General features: G+C 39.8%; 1 protein-coding gene across 1 annotated transcript in view; it reads right to left on the reverse strand.

Annotated features, from left to right (window-relative positions):
* The window catches only part of LOC122808680 (alpha-2-macroglobulin-like), a 2,380,392-nt gene that overhangs the window by 1,046,388 nt on the left and 1,307,874 nt on the right, over positions 1-26,130 (reverse strand). The window lies entirely within an intron of this gene.

The raw sequence follows: 26,130 nt of genomic DNA on the forward strand, positions 1-26,130 counted from the left end.
GGATGGTGTCTTCCATTAGTGTTCCCTCTTCTGCCTCTGGGGGAACCATCTTCTGTGGATATTGGAAAGGACCCTGGGATTTTTTGACCACATCTTTCATCCCCCATATTGGTTCCTAGAGAAGGTCCTTGGAGGGGGGGGGGGTGAAAAACATACTCCTACAGCAGAGAGAGTCTTTCCATCCTTCTCACACCTGGAGAGTGCATCCTTCACTTTTGGGCCGAACACGAAAGATCTGTCAAAAGGGGTACTGAAGAAATATGACTTAAAGGGCTCCACAAAGTCACACAAGCTTATCCAGGCATGTCTCCTTATTGAGATGCCTGAACACATTGCCCTTGAGGTACTTTCAGCTGCATGAGAGATAAGCCTCATGGATGAGTTGGAGATGGATTGAAGGGTTGCCAACTGTGAGGCTACTGTAACTTAAGCCTCTGCAGTAGTGGACCCTGAAAGAGTATTTGACAACTCCTTAATCAAATCTCTTTGTAACCATGTAAGGTGTGCCAGGTCATTCGGTGACCTAAGAGCAAAGGTCACTGAAGCATAGACAGACTTTCTGAACCTGTCCAATGGCCTGGACTCTCTATTAGGGGGATGGACAGTGGAGCTTTGTTCCTCAAGTTCCTTTTTCATGGCTGCTGCCATGACCATGGTATCTACAGGCACTCCTTTGCTCCAGTGTTCCCTTCTTGTTGGGGGGTGCCAGAATTTGGTCTGGTCTCTTGGGGATTTCATTCAACCACATCAGGTTCCTTCCACACCCACTAAGAGATCAAATCAACAAGTTCATCAGTGGATGGAGTCACCTAGGAAGTAGATGTGCTAGATCCAAATGTCTCCAGAAACACTGATTCCTCCAGGGAAGGATTTTTGGGAGTACCAACCACCCTGTTGCTTGAGGATCTCTAGAATGTCTCTAAATGAGATGCCTTCTGGGGGGCCCTTCCCCTTCATCGAAATCTATATCTTCTGTTATAGATTCTTGAAGGCAATCCAAGTGCTTTTGTACTTCTTCTTCCGGGGTACTTCCTTGGTGGGATGCTGCAGGGAAGTATCGGAAGAGAGGGTAATGCCCTGCTGGGTGGTCTGGAAGGTATGGACTGGCTGTTCCTGTGGAGTTGAATTTCAAAGCTAGTGAAGAAGGCAATGAGAGTAGTAAGCAAACCAACGATGTTTAATCCAGAAGCAAACACTCACAAGGTACTGAAAAGTACACACAAACTGAAAACCAACAATAAAAATAAAGCGCTTTTCATCCTGCTCACTAGCAGGACTTCTTCAGATAAAAAATGTCATAAAAACTTCACCATTAAATACTAAGTAAAAAAGTGGGCATTGTAAGCCACACAAGTTACACTCAATTAACTTAAAGAGACATTGCTCACTGTGGTAAACAAGTTGTGATTTAAAATGCAAAATGCATGTTACATATATCTGCAACAAATTTCTACCTCTTCTAGCAAGATAAATAATCAATAAAAATAAAAAACTTCATTGTTAACAACAGTGCTAACAAAACTAATGTTAATTAAAGTCTGAAACAAACACTGAAGTTTGTTGAAGTCTGAAACAAACAATTGCCATATTACTATTGCACCAACTAAGCACCTAAACGCTAACAAGTAGACATGTCAAGGGTCTAGAAAAACAAGTTGTGCAAAGACAAAGTGAAAAAAACTAAGAAAAAATAATAAAATAATAATAGATAATACTATTGCAGGCCTGATAACATAGGATTAAATGTTACACTTTCTTTTCTCTAAAAGGTAACAAGGGTGTTGTGTGTAAACATTTATGGCGTACTAGCGTCTCAAATTCCTAAGTTTAAGTATACATGCCAAAGATACTACTTCATTCAAACCCGGATTAAAACAAGATCTAGTACGAAGTTGCTAACACAATTCAAGTTGTTCCAATAGTAAAGATGTAGGTCTACCTCTATTGTCATCAAACACTGAGTCAATGGCTCTAAATAAGAAAGAATGGTGTGGATGTACTATGTGCCTTGCCAGGGCATTATCTAAGCTTTGATTTCTGATTTTATACAAGTGCTCGTAAACACGTTCTTTCAACTTACGGTCGGTTTTACCAATATAGAAAGCGGTACAACCTGAGCATTGGGCCACATAGACCACATATTTAGACTGGCAAGTAAACCTACAGTGGGTCTTTAAATAGTGTTTCTTATAGTTAGCCCCTTGCCTGTACTCATGTGCTTGCAATAATTGCACATTTGGCATTTGTACATACCGCATTTCCAATTTAAAGCTGGTTTGTTGACCTCTAATAAACTTTTCAAGTTGGTACCATGCTTGTATGTAATTCGATGGCTGTTTTCAAACCTGTCAGCAATATGGGCATCTCTTCTAATTATTTCCCAATTTTTGTATAAATGTACTTTATCTCCTTAGCATCACTACTAAAAGGGGTAATCAGACTAATTGTGCATTCATGTTTGTCAGGACGACTAGAATCAATTGTTCTAGTGTTATTGAGACTCAAACTGAGAATTGGCCTATAAAGGCCTTGTTCTCTCTTAGTGGTGACTTCATCACAGATCGTATCTATCAGGTCCTCAGGGTAACCCCTTTTGAGAAACATGTCCTTCAATTTTTGACTTTCGTATAAAGTCTGACTCAAGTGTGACCATACGTGCAGCTCTCACAAGTTGTCCCTTGCCAACAGATTTTTTCTGGTGCCAAGGGTGACAGCTGCTGTAATGGAGAAAAGAATTGGAATATGTGTGTTTTCTATAGATTTTAGAAACATATGAATTTTTTGTTTCGTCTTTGCTCAAATCAACATCCAGGTAAGAAATCTGGTCTGTGTCAAAGACAAAGGTAAAAGAAAGGAAGCTAGTTGTACTGCTAAAATAATCGACCAATGTTGTTGCATCATCCCTGTTACCGTTGAGTATATAAAGACGTCATCAAGGAAGCGGGTATAAAAATGGATCTGTTTCTTTATGTCAGGTTTATCAAAGATAAACTCATGCTCCCATGATGCCATAACCAAATTTGCATAGCTAGCACCACACGGTGACCCCATTGCCACTCCTGTTTTTTGGACAAAGTACTTGTTGTTAAATGTAATGTAATTGTTGTTCAAAAAACATTTCCTCTAATAGGTTTACTTCTTCTGATGGTACTTCCTTGGCCCTCAGTAGCCTACTGGTCCGTTCAATCCCTTCATCATGTGGGGTTGAAGAGTAAAGGTCCTGGACATCAATGGTTAAGAAATTCAAAGAATGACTGTAGTCCAAATTATTAATTTGGGCTAAAAATAACCAAGAGTCTTTACAGATTTGTTGTTCCTGTAGTATGTACAAATGCCAAATGTGCAATTATTGCAAGCACATGAATACAGGCAAGGAGATAACTATTAGAAACACTACTTAGAAGATCCACTCTAGGTTTACTTGCCAGTCTAAATCTGTGGTCTATGTGGCCCAATGCTCAGGTTGTACCGCTTTCTATATTGGTAAAACCGACCATAAGTTGAAAGAACGTGTTTACGAGCACTTGTATAAAATCAGAAATCAATGCTTAGATAATGCCCTGGCAAGACACATAGTGTCACATCCACACCATTCTTTCTTTAAATCACAACTTGTTTACCACAGTGAGCAATGTCTCTAAGTTAATTGACAACTATCTGTTGTACCTATTATGTAACTTTGAATGTATTTTGGAGCTTTTCTCCCCAGGACTCCATTGAAAACGGGTTCATTTGGCCCAATGGACTATTCTGGTAAACCAACTGCAATAAATAAATAAAATAAATAAATAGAGTGTAACTTGTGTGGCTTACAATGCCCACTTTTTTTGCTTAGTATTTAATGATGAAGTTTTTATGACATTTTTTATCTGAAGATGTCCTGCTAGTGAGCAGGATGAAAAGCGCTTTATTTTTATTGTTGGTTTGCAGTTTGTGTGCACTTTTCAGTACCTAGTGAGCGTTTGCTTCTGGATTAAACACAGTTGGTTTGCTTACTACTCTCATTGCCTTCTTCACTTTTTCATTGTCTTTACCTCCAGCAGTTTGTTCATGTTTGAATTTCAAAGCTCTTTGTGCAAACACATATGGGACGTAAAAGGTAGATCCAAGGAGCAGAGACCCTCTGTCCTGCCGAAGCAGAGAACACTCGCTCCACTACCTTGAAGGCAGATCATCCAGGGGTGAAGGAAGCCGATGGAACTGAGAAGCCATGCTTATGTCCCACTGGGTCTGTCTGTCCTCGAAGGCAATCCACTTGAGGCAGAGTCTGGAGCTGAGCTGTCTAGGACTGAAGCTCCAAGGGGCAGAGATAGCTCTGAAAACTTGAGAGTTGACACCAACATCTCTGATGCAACCGGGACACTATGGCTCCGAGAGCCACTCAGCTACAAACTTGTCAGAGGAGATGCACTCAGAGAAACCTTCAGATCTCAGGACACCAGTACTTTCAGATCTGAACCAGATGGTCTTGGTAGACTCAGACCTAAGGACTCCAAAATAATGTATCGGATCAAAGAAGGAGCCATTATGGAAGGGTTAGATCTAGCTAAGGCCGCCTGATCCAAAGCGGTAGGAGCTGGGAGACCCCCCATCTGTATTTGCACTGAGAGGAATTTCCTCATCATTCTATCTACATCAGCTTCTGTGAAACTCCTGGAAAAATGAGATGAAGCAATGGATGGAGACTTGGACTGCCATCTGTTGAGGAAGGGAGATGGAAGTCTTGAAGAAACCGGGTCAATCGACAGAGAATATTGGACCATAGGATTAATCTTTTGAGCTGAAGAACTCTGATCCAATGGCATCTTGGTAGAAGTAGCAGACATCTTTGATCCAGATGGCTTTGGATCCAATCTTGCCTTTTTGAGAGGAGGCTCTGCGGATGAAGTGGAAGAACCCGACTTCTTCTGGGACTTTTTTAAGAGTGTTCTTTGATGATGTTTTGGAGGGTCTGGCTCCAGAGATATCTTCTGAAAAGGAGGTTGACAGTAACCCTTTCAAAATAAATTTGTTTTGCCTGTCTGCTGAAGCACAGATTAAAGCTGTTGCATATGTCACAATCAATATTAAGATGGTCCGGGCACAAACAATAAACACAAAGGTTATGGGCGTCAGTATAAGGCAAGTTATGGCCGCACTTTTCACATTTCTTAAATCCTTTCTCAGACATTTTGCAAACAATAATATCCAGCTAACAGAAGAAGAAAATGATATATAAAGAATGTATAGTTTTATATATTTTTATATAGGGTAAGGATAAAAAAATAAAAAGGGGAAGAAATAGCAACAATGCTATTAGAGAATACACAAGTGTATAAGAGAAAGTTAAAAAGTTTTTATGGATATAGCGACGAGAATAGTAACAAGACTACTCAAGTATATAACTATTTAATAAAGAATTTAGTGAGAAAAAAAATGAAGAGCCAAGAAAATACGTCACTTATCTCTAGAAATGCTTGAGAGCAGGTTGACCACATCTCTACATGAAAAGCAGTAAAGAAGATCTGAGATAAGTTAGGGGTTGGTGCATTTTGGGAATGGAGGAGCTCGAGAGTTTCAGTTGGCCATGAGCTATAGTCTCAGCTTAGTCGGATCCAAGGATAGGATCCAAACCCAACTGGAGCCAACTTCAGACACTCTAAAGCTTTGGATCCAGTGATCAGGCTCCTCCCTTTACATTTAATCCCCTTGCAAAGAGCATGCTACCTCAGACTGAGTTTGCCTCCCATACCTGAGGGACAAAGGACAAACTAAAATATAAAAGGAAACTTGCAATAATAGCTATGCCCCAGAATAAAAGGAAACAAAATCATCTGTTATGTGCAGATTTGACATAAACCTATGAACACTCAGGCAGGTCAGTCAGATCACTCCATGAGTGGTAATTTTGTTTTTCAGCCTCAAGGAAAAATAAAATGGTAATTGGAAAAATAATGAAAGAAAACAGGACAAAGCCCAACTTGCTGATAAACCAGTTACATTTAGGCATATATTTATACTGTTCATTAGATTCTTATCATTTGACTCCACTCATGGCATAAGCTTCACGATTCATTCAAACGTTGCCGGAATCTGCTTTGTTGTTATTTACACCACCTCAGAGATCTTTCTACTTTCTTGTGTCATCTTTCCCCTTTGTAATTTGATTTATATTTACAGCCACTGGCAAAGAAAACAAAAGACTCAGAAATGCAAGGATATAATTGGTATGGTAATCATGAAAAGTTGGCTTTATTTGCAAACGATATTATTTTGTACCTGATAAATCCAGAAAGGAACATCTCAGCGCTGTGGAACATTTTTTGAGACAGTTTCAAGTCTTTTTGGGATATAAAATTAATGAAGATTAAACAAAGGCTATAACTGTAAATGATGCAACCATGCTTATGGGGACACGATAAGATGAAGTATTAAGGAGTATGGCTTTAAAAAGCTTCGGTTATGGCTGCTAAGGGTACACAGGAAGAGACTAAAATGAAAGTTATGTATTCACCATAAGGATAGATATGTGCTGCTTGCTTCCAGCCTTCCTCAATGTCTGGGTCTCTGGATAAAACAGAATCGTGGAAAAACAAGGAGGAGGAAGGAGGGTGGGAATTTATGGAAGAAAAGAAACAGATAACATATATCTATCACTATGGTGAGTACGTAACTTTAATATCTGATGTTACCTGTGTTGTACATTCCTCAATGTATGGAACAAAGTCCCCAGCTTCTGATGTAGTTGGGAGGTCTTTTGGAAGGATATGTTGGAGCACAACTGAACCAAAAGAAGCTGTTGACCTCGACTGCATGTTTGCTGCACAGATATCATCATGTGGTGCTCAGGAAAATAAGGCTGTAAAATAAGTTACAGACCTGATTAAGTGAGCCTTTGGGTATGTAGGAAGAGATAACCCCCCTTCTTTGGAAACAAGAGAAATACTATCTGACAGCCAATGGGTAAGTGTCACTTTAGATATCCCCTTCACCATCTTGATAGAGAAGTAAGAGACAAACAACTGATGAATCTTTAAAGAAGAGAGAACTGATGAATCTTTCTGATATTTCTGGTTTGATGAAAGTAGAAATTAAATTGTCAATGAACATCCAGGAAATGCAATCTGTATTCACCTTTGTTTCAAAAAATTGAGAAAAACATTGACACATTGATTGGTTAACAGATGAGTCAGAAGTCACCTCTGGAAGGAAAGAAGGATTAGTTCTTAGACCCACCCTATCTTTATGAAAAAAATCAGGTAGGGATGTTTATAAGATAAGAAATGAAGCTTAGAAAACCTCCTGGCAGAAGTAATGGCTAGCAAAAATAGGGTTTTCATGATAAAAAAACTTCATATCAACCTTATCAGCAGGTTCAAAGCAATAGCTAGTCAAGGCCTGCAATAAGATTGCAATATCCCAAGAAGGTGCTGGGTCTCAGAACGGGGGGGGGGCGCAGGGAGAGAAGAGAGGGAATAGATGTGTGGTTTTCGCCAATGTGGAAAGAGGACATAGCAGTCAATTGTATCTTGATAGTGGAGTAACTGGCTCTGCTTTGAAAAAGAGATGCCAGAAAATCCAGAATTGCTGGAAGAGGGGCAAAAAAGGGATCTAAACTGTTATCAGAAGCCCAGATGGAAAACATGTTCCATTTACTTTTGTAACTCTTTCTTGTGGAAGCTTTTGAAAAAGAGGTCAACACGTGGCAATGAGGAATGAAACCTGGACTGTCTAACCATCATTTAAATTGGAGAAATCATACAGTGAACATGAGGGACTCATTGTCTATGTGAAGCAATCCCAACAGCTGAGATAAGAGATATGGAGCTGAACCCAGTACCCAGGGAGGGTGTACCAGATGAGGCCAGAGAAAGGGGAACCATACTTACTGGGGACCAGTAAGGTACAATAAGGATGACTGAGACCTTATTTACCAAGTCTTTCCAGAAACTTGAGTACTAGACAAGTGGGAGGGAAGGCAGAAAGGAGTTCAGGAGGCGGCTAACTGTAGATATTCTGGAGCACTACTGAAGTAAATGAAGCACTTGACCTTGATTGTATGTCCAGTTTATTGTGTAAAATGATGTATGGACCTTGCACCAGGTTTGGAACCAGATATTGACTCCCCATCCTTCGGGATTACAGTAAAGAACTTGCTGCACCTGATGCTCTGTGGAGAGGCAAAGAGGACACAGCAAGGCTGGACCCAGCAGCTCAATATCCATTATGATACTAATGGTTTCAGGGACCACTCATGAGTAAGGAGGATAGACCTGCTCATCCTGTCCTCTAGGAAAAGAAGTTATGTATTCACCATAAAACGTTATGTGTTATGTGTGTTGTCCATCTTTGTCTTCCTGCTTACCAGGATGGGTTCGGATCCGATCCTTGGATCCACCTCAGTCTTTATATATAAGCTTGAGGTCTTCCACTATCTCGTGGCTAAACCCTATCCCAGCATGCACTAGGAAAGTTCTCCAGATCTTGCTTGCAGTTATAATACGAGTAATAAAGAATAAAGGTAGTTTAATAATTTAGAGAGCAATAAAGAAGGCCAGAGAATAATGATATCCAATTGTACCAACTCAGTCTTCCAGGAGTAAAAATGTCCGGGGGAAGGAGGGTGGGATGTAAGAATGAAGGCAAAGATGGACAACACACATGGAATGTTATGGCGAGTACATAACTTCTTTATGAGTTGTTGTCCTATCTTGCCTTCATTCTTACCAGCATTACAACAGTCAGGAAATCCTTTTATGTGGCACACCTCATCACTAAGGGCTTTTCGTCCAGAAAAAAAGGAGGTCATTGTCCCACTGTACTCATCCCTCATTAGACCCATTATAGAGTACAATACCCCATTTGGTATGTACTGCACAAGACATCTGCAACAGCTGTAAAGGCCACAGAAATACCTCGGTAAAAGAATCACAGGCCTAAAGCAGATGCCCTATGCTGACGATCTAAAAAAACTCCAGCTATACTCTGTGGTATATCGTCTACTCAGAGACGATCTCTGCTTAACATACAAGGCCATGTCAAACTCTGATCTGTTGGACATGCTCCACTTAAAGAAATCCCAATCCCTTAGAGCCACACGCTCCAGGGATCTAAACCTTGTCATCACAATAAACAAAACATGCTGGAGGGATAGGTTCCTGACCCAGAGACTCCCCATACTCTGGAATAGACTGCCCATACATGTCAAGCAGAGCACCTCCTTGGCCCTCTTCAAAAGGAACCTTGCTGATTGGATGGGAGATAGGAAATTCACCCCAGTGATCATGTCAGTCGCCCTGCTAGACAGGGGTCCAGGGAAGTAAATATTGTGGGAAGAAATATCCAGGGAATTGTTATGGCTAGGCTTGTATAGACCCCAGGGTCGATAGCCTAGTACCAACCTATGAACCTATGGGACAGCGTCCACAGCACCATCTTTCTTGATGGCTCAAGGGAGAACATTCATCAGAATTATGGAACCAAAAGAGGCCCTGTTCCTGGAGGCCAAATTAACTTTGTAATGAGTGATAAAGGTGTGGTGTTGCCCATGTTGCCGCAGCACAAATGGTATCTATTGGTAGTCTAGCCAGAAGGGTGGAAGAGGTTGCAATGGCTCTTGTAGAGTGGGCTTTAACTCTATGAGGGAGAGCTCTATTTTGAGATTTATAGATGAAGGTTATGCAATCTGAAAGCCATTTTGAAAGTGTCACTTTAGAGACTGAAGTACCTTTCATTGAGTCTGAAAAGGATATAAATAGCTGATCAGATTTTTTGAAGTTCTTGGTCCTGTGTAAGTAGAAACATAATTGTCTATGTACATCCTGTTGATGTAACATGTACTCTGCCTTATTCTTGTAATTTGGGTAAAAGATTGGTTGCTCTATAAGTTGCTTCAAATTTGATTCTGAACATACTTTTGGCAAAAAGGAAGGGTTTCTTCATAAGAATACATGTCTCTGTAGAAAAGCAAGTAGGGGGCTTTATTAACAAGGCTTGCAGCTCTGACACCCTCTTAGCAGAGGTATCAGCTATCAAGAGAATAGTTTTCCATGTCAAAAACATGAGTTCGCAAGATGATACTGGCTCAAAAGTGGGAAAAATTAAATGAGACAGAACGAAATTTAAGTCCCATGGTGCTGCAGGTTTTCTGACCGATGGTTGTAGTAGTAAAGTATCTTTCAGGAACGTCTTTCAAAGTCAATGAGACATAACACTGAGACCAGATTCACCAATATGAAAACTATCTCTTGCTGCTAGTTGAACTCTAATGGTAGCTGCAGCTGCACCCTCAATGAATAATTTTGCTAGGAATTCTAGAATGGAAATGACTGTGGCAGTAAAGCAATCTATGTGGTTACGAGAAGCCCATAATGATTATCTTTTCTATTTGCTTCTATATACCTTTCTTGTTGAAGGCTTATGAGAAGACATTAGAATGCGTTTCACTGATGAAGAAAGGTTAAGAAACCTGACTATGGTTGGAATCTGAGCTGCCAAGTTGTCAATTTGAGGGTCTGAAGGGAAGGGTTGAGCGTTCCTGACTCATGAGTCAGAAGGTCTGGAACATGGTCCAGAATCCAAGGCTCCTCTCAAAGATGAGGCCACTGGAAGGAGAACTAGATTTGACAAGGCCAGCATGGGGTGATGAGTATCAAGTGCCTTCCCAAGCAACTGGCTTTCTGTAGAAATTTGGGTATTTAAGGAAAAGGAGGAAAGGCATAGAGGAGACCCAAGGGCTAATCGTGAACAAGTGCATCCCTTGGTGACTCCCCTGGAGGGGGGATAAGGACAAAGTAGTTGCGGCATTTGGCATTCATGGATGTCGCAAAAAGGTTGCAGCAAGGCTGGCCCCATTTGTGCAAAATCTTTTCCGCTACCTCCTGTTTTAGGGACCAGTCAGGAGGAAACAGAATCGGTCTTCTGAGTCTGTCCATTATCACGCTGGATTTCCCTGGGATGTCCATTGCTATCGGAAAGCATTATGAGGAGGTTGCCCACTGCCATACTCTTCGGACCTCTCAACAAAGCAGGTAAGTTCTGGTTCCTCCTTGTTTATGTACCATACAACTGACATGTTGTCTGCCTGTATTGCAATAGTTCCCAGCAGAAGAGTCCTGGAATGTTTGCAATGCCAGAAGCACCTCTCTCATCTCTAGGACACTGATGTGCAAATGGGCCTTGTGATCCCGCCAAGTGCCTTGGACCATCTTTCCCAGATAATGCCCACCCCACCTTATCTGTGAGGCATCTGTGGTCACTGTGGCCAATGGTTGAGAAAGTACAAATGGTCAACCTAGCATCACATGAGTGGAGAAAAGACACCAATAAAGGTCTTTTTTGCAAGATTCTGCCATCAAGATTTTGTGGGACATTGGTAGTTCCTGCATTGACCACTGAGTGGACAGTAGCCACTGGAGAATTCTCATATGTAGATGTGCTAAAGGGATCAAGGTTATTGCTGCTGTCATGGTCCCCAAAACATTTAGGACTATCCTTGCTTATGCTTTCTTCTTTGTAAGAAGATCTAGAACCTAAAGTCGTAGAACTTGAATTCTTTTTGGAGGAAGTTTGGCCATCATGCTTGTTATAACCAGTTTTGCTTTCACATGGTGAGAAGGCAGTAAGGCAGATTTCTCAAAGTTTATTGTAATTCCTAGGTGAGATCAGAGCTGGAAGGTGGTGTCTCTTGCTTTTATTAGTAGATGCTTGATATTGGCAGTTAGTAGCCAGTCATCTAAGTATGGAAACATCCAGAATCCAAGGCCCCTCAAGTGAGCTGCAGCTACTGCCATATATTTGGTGAACACTCTGGGGACTGTAGTGAGGCCAAAGGGAAGAGGTCGAAACTGGTAGTGACTGGATCTCAGCCAAAAGTGCAGGTGTCTCCTGGATCACCTGTCCATTCTTATGTACTAGTAAGCATCCTGGAGGTCTATCAAGCACATCCAATCGTCTTGCCCTAGAAAAGGGAGCATTAACTGCAGTGTTACCATTGAGAACTTGGACTTTCTTACTGATTTGTTTAGATTGCGGAGATCCTGAACTGGTCTCCAGTTCCCTTTTTTTTTTTGAACTAAAAAGAATTTTGAGTAAGTTATGGATCCTATTTGGTCTGCGGGGACTTTGGATCACTCTTTTGTCTAGCAACTTTTGAATTTCTAGCATTGTCTGTTCCCTTTGACTGGGCGGAACGTCTGGGATTTTTTTTTATGTTTGGGACAGGGAAGGAAAAAGGTATGGAGTAACCTCTGTATATGATGCTTTCTACCCACTTGTCTTTTGTTCTTTGCAGCCAGGCTTCTGTGTACAAAGATAAGCGGCCCCTGACTGCCTCCAGAGCTGGACAGGCAGGCCTCCTTTCAGGAGCGATGAAAGGGCTTATCAAAGAATGATTCTCTGTCGCCCTGATTCTGCAGACCCTCTCTGCCACGTGGTCGGTGTCTTCTATTACTAGTTCCCCCTTTGCCCCTGGGGAAGATTGACCACCTGTGTCCTGGATAGCAGTTAGTAGCCAGTCATCTAAGTATGGAAACATCCAGAATCCAAGGTGCCTCAAGTGAGCCACGGCTACTCCCATATATTTGGTGAACACTCTGGTGGCTGTAGTGGGGCCAAAGGGAAGAGGTAGAAACTGATAGTGACTGGCCCACAGCCAAAAGCACAGGTGTCTCCTGGATCACCTGCCCATTCTTATGTGCTAGTAAGCATCCTTGAGGTCTGTCAAGCACATCCAATCATCTTGCCCCAAAAAAGGGAGTACTGACTGCAGTGTTACCATCCAGAACTTGGACTTTCTTACTGATTTGTTTAGATTGCTGAGATCCTAAATTGGTCTCCAGTTCTCTGTTTTTTTTAGAACTAAAAAAAATCTTGAGTACGTTCTGGATCCTATTTGGTCTGCGGGGACTGTTTGGATCACTCTTTTGTCTAGCAACTTTTGAATTTTTAGCATTGTCTGTTCTCTTTGACTGGGCGGAACGTCTGGGATTTTTTGTTTTTTATGTTTAGGACAGGGAAGGAAAAGGGTATGACGTAACCACTGTATATGATGCTTTCTACCCACTTGGTCTTTTATTTGCAGCCAGGCTTCTGGGTACAAAGATAAGCGGCCCCTGACTGCCCCCAGAGCTGGACAGGCAGGCCTCCTTTCAGGAGCGATGAAAGGGCTTATCAAAGAATGATTATCTGTCACCCTGATTTTGCAGACCCCCTCTGCTGCATGTTCGGTGTCTTCTATTACTACTTCCCCCTCTGCCCCTGGGGGAAGATAGGCCACCTGTGTCCTGGAAAGCTCTCTGGGATTTTCAAAACCACATTTTTCCACTTCCTTTCTGACCTTTGGGATATGGTCTGGTAGGTAGGGAAAAATGGACTCCTACAACAGAGAGAATCTTCCCTTCTTGCTCACACCTGGTTAGTGTGTCCTTGACTTTGGGCTTGAACAGAGATGAGCCATCAAATGGGGTGTTCACAAAGGAAGATTTAAAGGGGTCTGCGAAGTCACACAAGTGCATCTAAGAATGTCTCCTTAGGGAAATTCCTGAACCCGCTGCTCTACTCGCACCATCTGCAGTATAAGAAAGCTGAGAGGAGACTTTCTCTGACACCCCTTCAGCTACTGAACCTTGGAGAGTATTTCCTAACTCCTTTAGGAGAGCTCTTTGTAATCTAGTAAAAGTGATCTGAGAGCAAAAGTCGCCGAAGAAAAAATGCGCTTTTCATATCTGTCCATTGTACGAGACTCCTTGTTCGGTGGATGAACAGAAGATGATGTCTCTGAAAGTTCCTTCTTGGTGGCTGCTGCCACCACCATAGCATCTACTGGGACTCCCTTAGTTAAAAAGTTTTTGTCTGAGAGGGACGTGATGAACTTATTTGGCCTCCAGGGAACAGGTTGCACTGAATCTGGAGACTCCCACACTTTCACAGAAACTAGATCCAGAAGTTCATCGGCAGGTGGAGACACCCAAGTGGAAGAAGGGTGAGATACAAAGGCCTTCAGGTGCATGAACTCCTCTGCTGAAGGGTTGGTGGACTTCCAGCCACCTCTCTGTTTCAGTATTTCCAAGATGTCTCCAAAGGCAACATCATCAGGAGGTGACCATGGGGGACCCTTCAGTTCACCAAGGTCCATATAAGAAGTGATGGACTTCTCCGGGGAGTCTAAATGCTTTCTCTTGCATAGTGTCTTCTGACAGACCTCTTTGGAGGAGTAAGCAAAACACACCAAACAGCCAGTACTTCACCAGTAGATTCTCCTTTATTGTTCACGATCTGGTACCTCGGCAATTCGCCTTCAAGGATCACAACTCACTGCAACACAGCAGTGAGATTATATATCATTAAATTCAAAGCAATTAATCAATTAATCAATTCAACTTTTAAATTCAATAAAGGAAAAGATTTTTTGGTTTTAAAGTGATCTCAAAGAGACTTCAACATTATATAAATATAATTTAAACATATATAAATAAACAATAAGTGAAAAAAAATAAATATATTTTGTATAAATGTGTAAACAATTGATGAATATTATCACAATAAATACATGTTTTACTATAAATAATAAATCAAATATAATATATATATAATAACATAATCATCAAAAATACTGAGTATATATTAATTAAATACCCAATTCTTGATTTAAACCATTGGGTTTTAAAGTATTAAATTTCAATATCATCCTAGTCTCCAATTCTAACAATTTACTAGATACATTGTCTCCCCTGTGAATAAAAGGTTTACCCAATACACTAAATCTTAAACTGTCGGATCGACCATCATGTGCTTCAATAAAATGTTTGGCAACAGGACTAGATAAATTCAAATTCCTAATATCCTTCAAGTGTTCCAAGATTCTTATTCTAACCATCCTCTTAGTTTGTCCTATATACCAAATATTGCTACAAGAACAAGCCAATGCATACACAACACCAGTAGATTTACAATTGAAATAGTGCTTGGGGGTGTGATTTATTTGGTTAATAGACCTCACATTGATCACTCTATCACATATACTGTAGGATCCACATTTGAAAGTCCCCGCTTTAACAGGATGATATCTCTCTTGATTTAACAGATTGTTACTTAACAATTCCTTAAAATTTTTTCCTTTTTTATATGAGAAAATTATATTGTGTGGAAAAAGTTCACCTATGGATTCATCCTCACTAACCAAATACCAAAATTTTTTGATCAAAGATACAAATTTCTTCGAAAAAGCTGTATATTTGGTTACAAAAAATATTTTTTCTACATTTCTTTCCATTCTGATTGGGTGCTGAGCATCAGCTCACAACCATATGGAATTATTTTTCACTACAGTATCCATACATTTTAATAAGTGCTTTTTATCATACCCTCTTTCCAAGATTCTCAAAAAAACCTTTTGTAACTCATAATCTGCTTCATCATCTATGCTAGTATGCTCATAAATTCTTTTGAATTCTCCGTATGGTAATGCTTTTAACAAATGTGGAGGATGCATGCTAGTTGCATGCAAGAACATATTTACAGATGTATCTTTCCTAAAAGGTCTGAATTCAATTATATTTTCTCTTTCAAATAATGTTAAATCCAAAAAGTTGATTTCATTTCTATTGACCTCATAAGAAAAAGAAAGATTATGTTCATTATTGTTCAATATCTCAAAGAAATCGAAGAATTCCAGCATATCCCCTTTGCATATAAAAATTAAATCATCAATAAAACGTTTGTACAGAACTACCTTTTGTTTAAAAAAAATCAGTGGGATAAATAAACCTTTTTTCAAATGAATCCATATAAATCACAGCATATGAGGGTGCATAAGCTGCACCCATTGCAGTTCCCTTTACTTGTAGAAAAAACTCTTTATTAAACATGAAATAATTATGGGTCAAACAAAATTCCAGTAAATTAATCAAAAAACTGGTTCTGGGTCCCTCACCTAACATGTTTAATATAGACTCAAGCCCCCACTTAATATTGATATTAGTATATAAAGACTTAACGTCAATAGTCACCCAATAATAATCACTATTCCAACGAATTTTTGATATTTCATTAATGAGTTCTTGTGTGTTGGAAATATGAGCACTGACCCTATTAAGGTAAGTTTTAAACTGAAAGTCCAAAAAGATGTTAACATTTTCCAAGTAGGAGCCTATCCCAGATACTATAGGCCTACCAGGGGGCTCCACTAAATCCTTATGGACTTTGGGCAATGCATATAAAATGGGTGTAGTGGGTTCTTTAATGTACATTTTCTTAACATCAGCTTGTGAAAAAAACCCCAACCGTTCGCCCCTTTCCAATAAAAATAACAACTCTTCGTTGTATAATTTTTAAGGGGTCGCTATCTAACTTGTTATATTCTTCACAATTCAAAAGTAATCTATTAACCATCTTACAATAATCTTGTTTGTCCATAATGACCCAATTACCCCCTTTATCAGCACATTTAAAGATATACTCATTTTTTAATTTCTTTAAGTTTTTCAAGGCCAACCATTCTTCTCTATTCAAATTAAACTGCTTTTTCTCTTTACGAAATTCCATAAAGGACATCTCTATTTCCCTAAGAAGTACTTTCTGAAAAATAGAAATGGCTGGTACAGAAATCTGTGGTGTAAACTTGTTATTAACATTCTTGAATTTTGGCATCATTAACTTGCCGTAGCCAGTTAAATAGTTAACATTCGAATTAATGTTAATATTGGTATAAATTTGTTCATCATCACATCCATCAAAACAAATATTAAATTCATCACATTCATAATTATAAATTGATAAATTCATTAAACTTTCATCAAAATCAGAATCACAAGAGGATTCGCTATGAGCTTCATTAGGAACTGAATCAGAAACATTTGAACCTACAAACTTTTCAAAATACACCCTGAGTAAAAGTTTCCTAATAAAAAGTTTCACTTCAAAGTAAATATCAGCCAATGAAGGAAAAATCGTCGGAACAAATTTACTCCCCTTACATAATACACTCAACATTTCATTGTCCAAACATAAACTGGATAAATTAATGCAGTCCAAAGATGATACATTGTTAGCAATTCTTCTAGACACTGTAACTGTGGTCAAACCTTCATTTGTAGCGGTTCCGCCCCTTTCTTCCGTTTCTCCCCTTGCTGAAATTATAATTTTGAAAATCCGCGCTACTAGAAGTGGAATTGGAAGTTTCATTAGAGGTTTCCCTATCAGGAACTCGATTAGTAGCTGCAGTTCTAGCAAAGGAAACATTTTTAACGGTTACATTGCGTTCCGTGGAAGAAACAGAAGAAGCAGATAAGCCTCTTCATTTGGAATTACTGCTCCAACTCCTCCCCCTCAACCTATTACGTACTGGTTCACGTTGCCAGCTGAATAGAATACCCGTTTCATAGTCTTTCAAATCACGAATGAGTTTATTTCATTTTCTCTGTACAATGTCAGTCTCTAATTTATTGATTTTCTCATTAATGCTGATCATTTGCGCTCTGTAATTCATTTCAGCTACCAGTTCATCTTGCAATGTAGAAATCTCATTTTTTAACTTTTTGTGAGATTTCTTATTACGCTTAACTAGTATACGAAGCCAACCAGTAGTACAGGAAAGAGAGGTTTGCTTCCACTCCTCAAGCAGATCTGATTCATCATCGGAAAAAGGTGCAGCTGGTAATTTGTCTATACGTAGACCCAGAGGAGTGATATTTAGACTAATGTATTTCTCCAACAAACTGGTGTCAAAATATAAAGCAATTTCTTTGGCCATTAATCTATTTAACAGAGCAAACCGCCCATCAGCATCAGTGTCGACCCCCAAATTCCAGGGATCCATGTTGGTATATCTTTTATCACGCTCAACAACCATATCCGAAAACAGCAAAGCATCAGGTGAAAGACTCCGCTCTGAGCTTTCATTACGAAGCGACATGGATGAAAAATGAAGTTTCAAACAGTCTCAATCAGTCTCGATAAGTAACAACTGGTGAAAGTATGGCTTGGACACGAAAATATATCAAAAACACAGTGAAAAAAGTAGAAAGCAAAACACACCAAACAGCCAGTACTTCACCAGTAGATTCTCCTTTATTGTTCAGGATCTGGTACCTCGGCAATTTGCCTTCAAGGATCACAGCAGTGAGATTATATATCATTAAATTCAAAGCAATTAATCAATTAATCAATTCAACTTTTAAATTCAATAAAGGAAAAGAATTTTTGGTTTTAAAGTGATCTCAAAGAGACTTCAACATTATATAAATATAATTTAAACATATATAAATAAACAATAAATAAGTGGAGGAGTACTCTGGAGAGGTTTCAGAAGAGTGGGGGGTGTCCTGTAGGGCATCCTGAGACCTAAGATCCCCGCATCCCTGTGGATGCAAGGATACAGAGGCAGACACTAGTGCTTTTTGGGGTAGAACATCCAGAGATGGCAACAGCATTGTCTGTGGAGACAGTACTCTCCTCATCACCTCAAAAGTTCTCTGACCCTGATCTGAGGATATCCGTGGATCTGAAGAAGTCAAGGAAACCCCCAGAATCAAGGACACTGAGCCTGAGTCTGAGGTAGGAACCAAGCTGACATGAGCCGATGCCCCAAGAGGCAAAGTTAGATCCAACAACTGTCCGATCCAACTCACCTCCCCAGATACGACTGGAAAGCATCGGCTCCTAGACTCCTCAAGCTCCGATGCAGCTGAGGACGTCAAAGCAATGGTCGGATCTGAAGATCCCGTTATAAGTCTCAGATCCATTTCTTCCATTATTATCAACTCAGGACATTCCGACTCCTAAGTCTGAGTTGGATTGGAGGAGGAATCAGAGCAGAAGGGGAGGATGTGGTTGGATCCGAAGCCCTCAGGGTCGGATCCGATAACAATATGGCCAGTGCTGGTGTTCTTGACAGACTCTGTACCACTCAATCCATGTCATCGTTGGACAGGCTACTGGAAAACCAAGTAGAGTGGGCTGAAGACTTGGAAAGTTGAAGTATAGGTAATCTTAGAGTAGGGGAGAACAGCTCCAACACAGGGGACCGGCTTCACAATGCAAACTCTACTGGCACTGAGACTGATGGTGCCAGAGCTATAGATTTTTTGGATCCGACAGACTTGGGGTCCGGTGCTGAAAAATGTTGGCAACCTTTTTTTGAAGGCTCCAATGGCGTACTAGAAGTGGAAGATCTCTTTCCAGACATGTCAGATTTTGAAGATGGAGATTGGTCAGACTTTGATAAACTCCAAACTTCTTGTATTGCTTCTGAGAAGGGTGTTAAGAGACCTCTCAGTATCAAATTGTTTTTCTTCTCTAGGAAAGCCCTGTGATTAAAGCAATGACAAATAGAACAAGACTCCTGGCGATGGACAGCTCCTAGGCAATAGACACAAATTGTGTGTCTATCAGTTAGGGACCTTTTCTGTCCACATTTTTTCAGATTTTTTTGAAACCTGAGGGTTTCAAATCTTTAGAAGACATCCTGAAAGCAAGGGACAGTAATAAGCAAAAATAGCAAGAGAATTTTTTTTAACAACAACAATACTTTAACAGTAAACTTTAATTATAAAAGAGATATAAAGGATGAAAGGAGGGCACAGCCTTCTAACTTAAACGGGATATGTCCAGGAGACTGAAAGGAAGGAGAAGCCCTCTAATGTAAATGGGATAAGGGTAAGACAGTTCTCTAATTTAAACAAACTGACTTTAAACAATTCCTAAAGATAAAGAAGAGCAAGAAGAGCCCTCTAAGTGAAATGGGCTATTAAGAGTCTTAAGGAGGAGGCCGGGATAGGGGCAATAACTCCTAGGTGGAAAACAATGGCCAACAGCAGAAAAACAGGCACAACAAAGCAGAAATAACAAAATAGTACAACATCTTGTTATTTAGATCAATAATAGCAAAGAATAGGCAATTCCCAACAATAGTGATCATAATTAAGAGTATACTTCACGAGTGACAGTAGAGCGATCACCCAGTCTTGTTTAGCGGCAAATGAGATCTGGGGGAACTTTCCTTGTGCATGCTGGGATGCAGTTTAGCCATCAGCTAGTGGAAGACCTCAAGCTTGTATATAAAGGCCGAGTCAGATCCAAGGATCAGAGCCAAAGCCATCCTGGTAAGACTGAACGCGAGACAGGACAAGAACAAATCATTGGATTTTCCTGGAATATGCTTTGCTATTGAAAATGGTGGAGAGATATTGCCCACTACCATATTCTCATGTTCTCCAGGCATAAGATTGGGTTCCTCCCTGTTTGCTGACTTACCAAACCACCAACACGTCCATTTGTATAAAAACATATCCAAGGTAAGAGAGTCCTAAAAAATCTATAGTGCTAGTAGAACAGATGTCATCTCCAAGATGTTGATATGAAGACTGGCCTCTGTCTGAGACCACATGCCTTGGACTGTTTTCCTCATAACATGCCCCCACCACACCCAACCCCACCCCAAGTGAGAAGCCTCTGTGGTCATCGTGGATCTGGGGGATGGAAGAATGAAGGAGCACCCTTGAGATATACGTGGAGACTCCAACCACCATTGGATGTATTCTCTGCAAATCCTCATTAACGATATCTGAAAAGACATGGGATATTGTCTGAATGACCACTGAATGGCTAAAGTCCATTGCAAACTCTCATATGGTATCTGGCTAGAGGAACTAGTGTAATGGCGGCTGCCATTGAACCTAAGAGGTGGAGTATTAATTTCGCTGGTGGCTACTGACAAGCCAATACAGCCAAAGCTTCTTGATGAGGAGATGAAATTTTGATCGAGGAAGCGTTGAAGTTTGAAGCTTTGTGTACAAAAAGGCTCCAATGAATTCTAAGGATTGTTCTGGCTGTAGGTTTGACTTTGTTATGTTGACTGAAATCCCCAGATGTGAGCACAGATGAAGCAAGGAATCTGTGGTCTGAATGAGTTGATCCCTGGTCAGTGCAGTTATGAGCCAATCATTCAAATAAGGGAACACATGGAACCCCTCAGTCATAGATGAGCTGCTACCACTGTCATGCACTGGGCATAAGCATAACAAATAGTTATAAAAGAAACTTGTCCATATTTTTAACAATACCAGTACTAAAGTTATAAAGACACCAGTTTGTGATTACAAAATAAAACCTGTTTAAAAGATTTGGTGAAGGAAATGTACAATAACATCAAAACACATAAACTTTTTAATGACTTTCTTACTGTTTACAACGGCATTGCAGCTAAAGTTGATGGGCATACTGTGACTATTGTCCACAGAAAGAAAAGGAACTTAACAAGAAATTCAGAGATGTATGGTAAGGGAATTGCTTATCCATTAGATAAGCATTCCAGAATCAACGATGCCAACATTAATCAAGTAGCAGATACAGTGGGCCATTCATAGAAAAGTAGTGCACCATTATTTTTAAATGAATCTGATAAGGACTTTCCTTTACTGCATGATGATGTTGTTGAACAAATTGTAAACAGATCTAACAAAGTGGCAGTTCTATCAATATGTTAACTGCTTCTTCACTCCCTCCTTCTCAAAATGTTGTACAGGAGGGAAGGGGAAGAATGGTGTAGCAGTAAAATGTCCAGTAATCAGTTTCAGCAGTTTTAATCTTAATTTCAAACATTTGGCAGTACTAAATATAGGGTTTACCTTTATCCCCTCTAACAGGGCTAATACAGTCAGTGTTATAAAAGATACAAAGTTATTTGTGAGCAAATTGAATTTACATTACATCTTAAATGACAAAAAAATTTTTATGGGAAACGTTACACATTTTTTTACGAAAAGAAGTGTTTATAATCCTTCATTGCATCACACACCAAGTTTTTTTCTGAAACTTGTGAGCAGGATATTTTTATATTTTTTTGTGAGGGGGATTATTAACAACCCTTTAACTAAAAAATATGACCTGTCTTCTTGTGAAACAGAAGTTTTGTCAGCACATAGAAAGCAGCAAGATATCAGAATTATGAAATCCAATAAGAGTAGTACCATGCTCCCTATTACGCTGTCGTAGACACAGGTTGTCGAATGCGTCTTTGTCAAATTGAAAAGCGCGAAAAGGCAAAATAGGGAAGCAGCTTTTCAGCAAATTCTTTCCCTGGGAAAGAATCTGCTTGTCCACTTTCGCTACTTTGCCGTTTTCAGCACTGTAGTGCGATCTCGAGTTGGTATATTTAAGTAGGGGTTGTGGGGGTGAAGCCCCCCACACTACGTAATGTTTAAACTTTTTTTTTTTTTTTTTTTTATTTCAGAACAGTGAGATTTTTCCCTTGAAAAAAAATCACTGTTCTGAGGTTTCGATGCTGTAAGCTTTCGCTTACATGGGGTCGATTATGTGTCGTTCGCTCTTTTGGAGGACATCAAGGATTACAATCATAAACTTCTGGATTTGTTAGCAGACACTTATTATTATGAACAACTTGCTGTTAATATCATAATATCATCAATCATAATTTTAGGAAAATAGATGAGGTGTTATTAGATCTGTTACATCAAGGCTAGACTGAGTCATCTTTATTGAGTTTTTGAAAGTTGACGGTTCTAAAATGGTTCGTTTTTTGGTATCCCTAAGACCCATAAAACCTTGTAGAACAATAGAGTGCCATCTAGTAGGTCCATCACTGCAGCAGATTTTAGTAAAACTGAAACTATTTCTGTGTTTTTGGACTCTGTGCTGAATCCTTTAGTAAAGAGTTCAAAATTCTTTCTGAAATATTGTTGGGCTCAAATAGAGTTGTTACATCAATATATCTTTACAGAAAAATAAAAAAATGATGATTACACTAGATGTAGTTTCATTACACACCTGTATAGTCCAAGAAGTGGGAACTGACTTTCTTAGAAAATACTTTGGAACGTTTACTCTGTTCAACAATGCTCTTATAAATTTAGTTTGTATACTCACTAAAATTGTATTAGTAACTTCTTTGTTTTGAATGGGAAATATTTTAAACAAAAGTGAGGCGTAGCCATGGAAAAGGGATGGCACCCTCATTTGCCAATTTAGTAATGAGTTGGTGGGAAACAGAAATCTTAAGTTCCTGTATATTTTTAACTCATAACTGCCAAGTGAGCCTTCAGGTGTTTCTGCAGTTAACTCCTATTGCGCCTCTATGCATCAAATATTGCTTGTTCATATTTGCATTAATGATTTCAAAACCATGCTACATACAAGGTATCAAAAGATTTCATCTTGAAGCATACATAATTGCAAACACAACTGTATTGATATCTGACATCTATCTAATGCAGCTAAAGAGATATTGAAAGTTATTTGTATACTGTTATTTGCCTGGTAATAATTTTTAAATTTCTCTAAATAAAATAGCTCAACATTCGGGTAACACAGACAGAACTGCATAACCTCATATGAAAGCTCACAGATGTATGAAGAAAATCCTGCTGGCAGAATGTGTCTTGCTTGAATGGTTACTGAGATATTATAATCTGTTTAAACAGCATTACCAAATTAAAATTCGCTGCCTTTATTTTGGTTTATAAAATCTATTTTACAGCATCAAACTAAAAGAATGCCACTAATGTAAAGATTAATTTATCCTGAATAGTTTGTGATTTACAGTTTTCTATTAACACTTATGGTTCCAGAGATATGAATATTTGTTTGAACTGTATGGTGATAACTTCATTTTTTTAAAGGCTCAAGCCACATGTCCAGACCAACGTAATCTTGCCTCTCTGGCTTTGTCTCCAAACCTTCCAACCTGGGCTGACCCTCTAATATACTTATTCCTAATCCAGTCCACCCTCGTCACACCCAGTGCAAATCTTAACATCTTTAACTCTGCCAAGTCCAGCTCTAACTCCTGCCTTTTTGTCAATGCCAGTGTCTCCAACTCATATAACATAGCTGGTCTCACAACCCTCTTGTAGACCTTCTCTTTCACTCTTACTGGTACTCATCTATCACAAATCACTCCTGACACTCTTCTCCACCTACTCCATCCTGCCTGTACTCTCTTCTTCACCTCACTTCCACACTCACCATTACACTGAACTATTGATCCCAAGTATTTAAACTCATCCACCTTCGCCACCTCTACACCTTGCATCCTCACCATTCCTCTATCCTCCCTCTCATTCGCACACAAATATTCTATCTTAGTCCTGTTGACCTTCATTCCTCTTCTCTCTAGAGCATATCTCCATCTCTCCAGGGTCTCATCCACCTGTTCCCTACTCTCACTACAGATCACAGTGTCATCTGCAAATATCATAGTCCACAGGGACTCCTGTCTGATCTCGTCTGCCAACCTGTTCATCACCATTGCAAATAAGAAAGGGCTCAGAGCTGATCCTTGATGTAATCCCACCTCCACCTTAAACGCATCCATCACTCCCACTGCAGACCTCACTGCTGTCACAGTACCCTCGTACATATCCTGTACCACTATTACATACTTCTCTAAAACTTCCGATTTCCTCATACAATACCACAACTCCTCTCTAGGCATCCTGTCATATGCTTTCTCTAAGTCTATAAAAACACAATGCAACTCCTTTTGACCTTCTCTGTATTTCTCCATCAACACTCTCAGAACAAACATTGCATCTGTAGTGCTCTTTCCTGGCATGAAACCATACTGCTGATCACTAATCATCACCTCTCTTCTTAAACTAGCTTCCACTACTCTTTCCCATAACTTCATGCTGTAACTAATCAATTTAATCCCTCTGTAGTTACTACAGCTCTACACATCACCCTTATTCTTAAAAATCAGTACCAAAACACTTTTTCTCCATTCCTCAGGCATCCTCTCACTTTCCAATATTTCATTAAACAATCTGGTTAAAAACTCCACTGCCATTTCACCTAAACACCTCCATGCTTCCACAGGTATGTCATCTGGACCAACAGACTTTCCATTCTTCATCCTCTTCATAGCTATCTTTACTTTCTCCTTGCTAATCCATTGCACTTCATGATTCACTATCCCTACATCATCCAACCTTCTCTCCCTCTCATTCTCTTCATTCATCAACCCCTCAAAGTACTATTTCCATCTGCTCAACACACTCTCCTCACTGTGAGTATATTTCCCTCATTATCCTTCATCACCTTTACCTGCTGCACATCTTTCCTAGCTCGGTCCATCTGTTTAGCCAATTGGAACAGGTCCTTTTCTCCCCCCTTAGTGTCCAAACCTTCATACAACTCTTTATATGCCTTAGCCTTCGCCACCTCTCTCTTTGCCATGCACCTCATCTCCTTATACTCCTGTCTACTTTCTTCATCTCTCTAACAATCCCACTTCTTCTTTGCCAACCTCTTTCTCTGTATACTCTCCTGTACTTCCTCATTCCACCACCATGTTTCCTTGTCGTTCTTCCTCTGTATAGATGTCATACCAAGCACCTTTCTAGCAGTCTCCCTTACTAGCTCTGCTGTAGTTACCCAGCTATTTGGTAACTCTTCACTGCCACCCAGTGCCAGTCTTAACTCATCCTTGAACTCCACCTCACTCCACCTCACAATTACCCTTTTTCAATTTCCACCATTTGATCCTTGGTGCTGCCCTCACACTCCTCCTCCTCTTCTTGATCACCGTCATCCTACAAACCACCATCCTTTGCTGCCTAACTACACTTTCCCTGTTCACCACTTTACAGTCTCCAATCTCCTTCAGACTGCCCCACCTACGTAAGATACAATCCACCTGTGTGCATCTTCCTCCACTCTTGTATGTCACCCTATGCTCCTCCCTCTTGTCAAAATACATATTCACCACAGCCATGTCCATCCTTTTCACAAAATCCACTACCATCTGACCTTCTGCATTCTTTTATTTAACACCATACCTACCCATCAATATAAAGGAAAATAAAGGAATTATGGATGCAAAATAAGTCTTCTGGAAATGAATACCATACAAGTCTTGTAAAAAAAAAAATATTACATTTATTACATAGTTGTGGCAGCATGTAAGGTAAGTGAAAGTTATATGCCCTTTTCCGCACTACAGTGCGATCCTGGAGTTAGTATATACAGTTGGGGGGGAATAGCCCCCCACCTAGTCTGTTTTTATATCGTCCACTTTACAATTCACTATTTTGAAATTTAGCATTGTAAGATTTCAGTATTATGGGTTTCAGTCAAGTGATTTTTCAGTATTTTGAAATTTTAGACTTATGGTCTCAGTCAAATGAGTTTCAGTCA

Source organism: Protopterus annectens, chromosome 8.part0 (assembly GCF_019279795.1).
Source record: "Protopterus annectens isolate FY-2018-M chromosome 8.part0, PAN1.0, whole genome shotgun sequence".
NCBI lineage: Eukaryota > Metazoa > Chordata > Ceratodontiformes > Protopteridae > Protopterus > Protopterus annectens.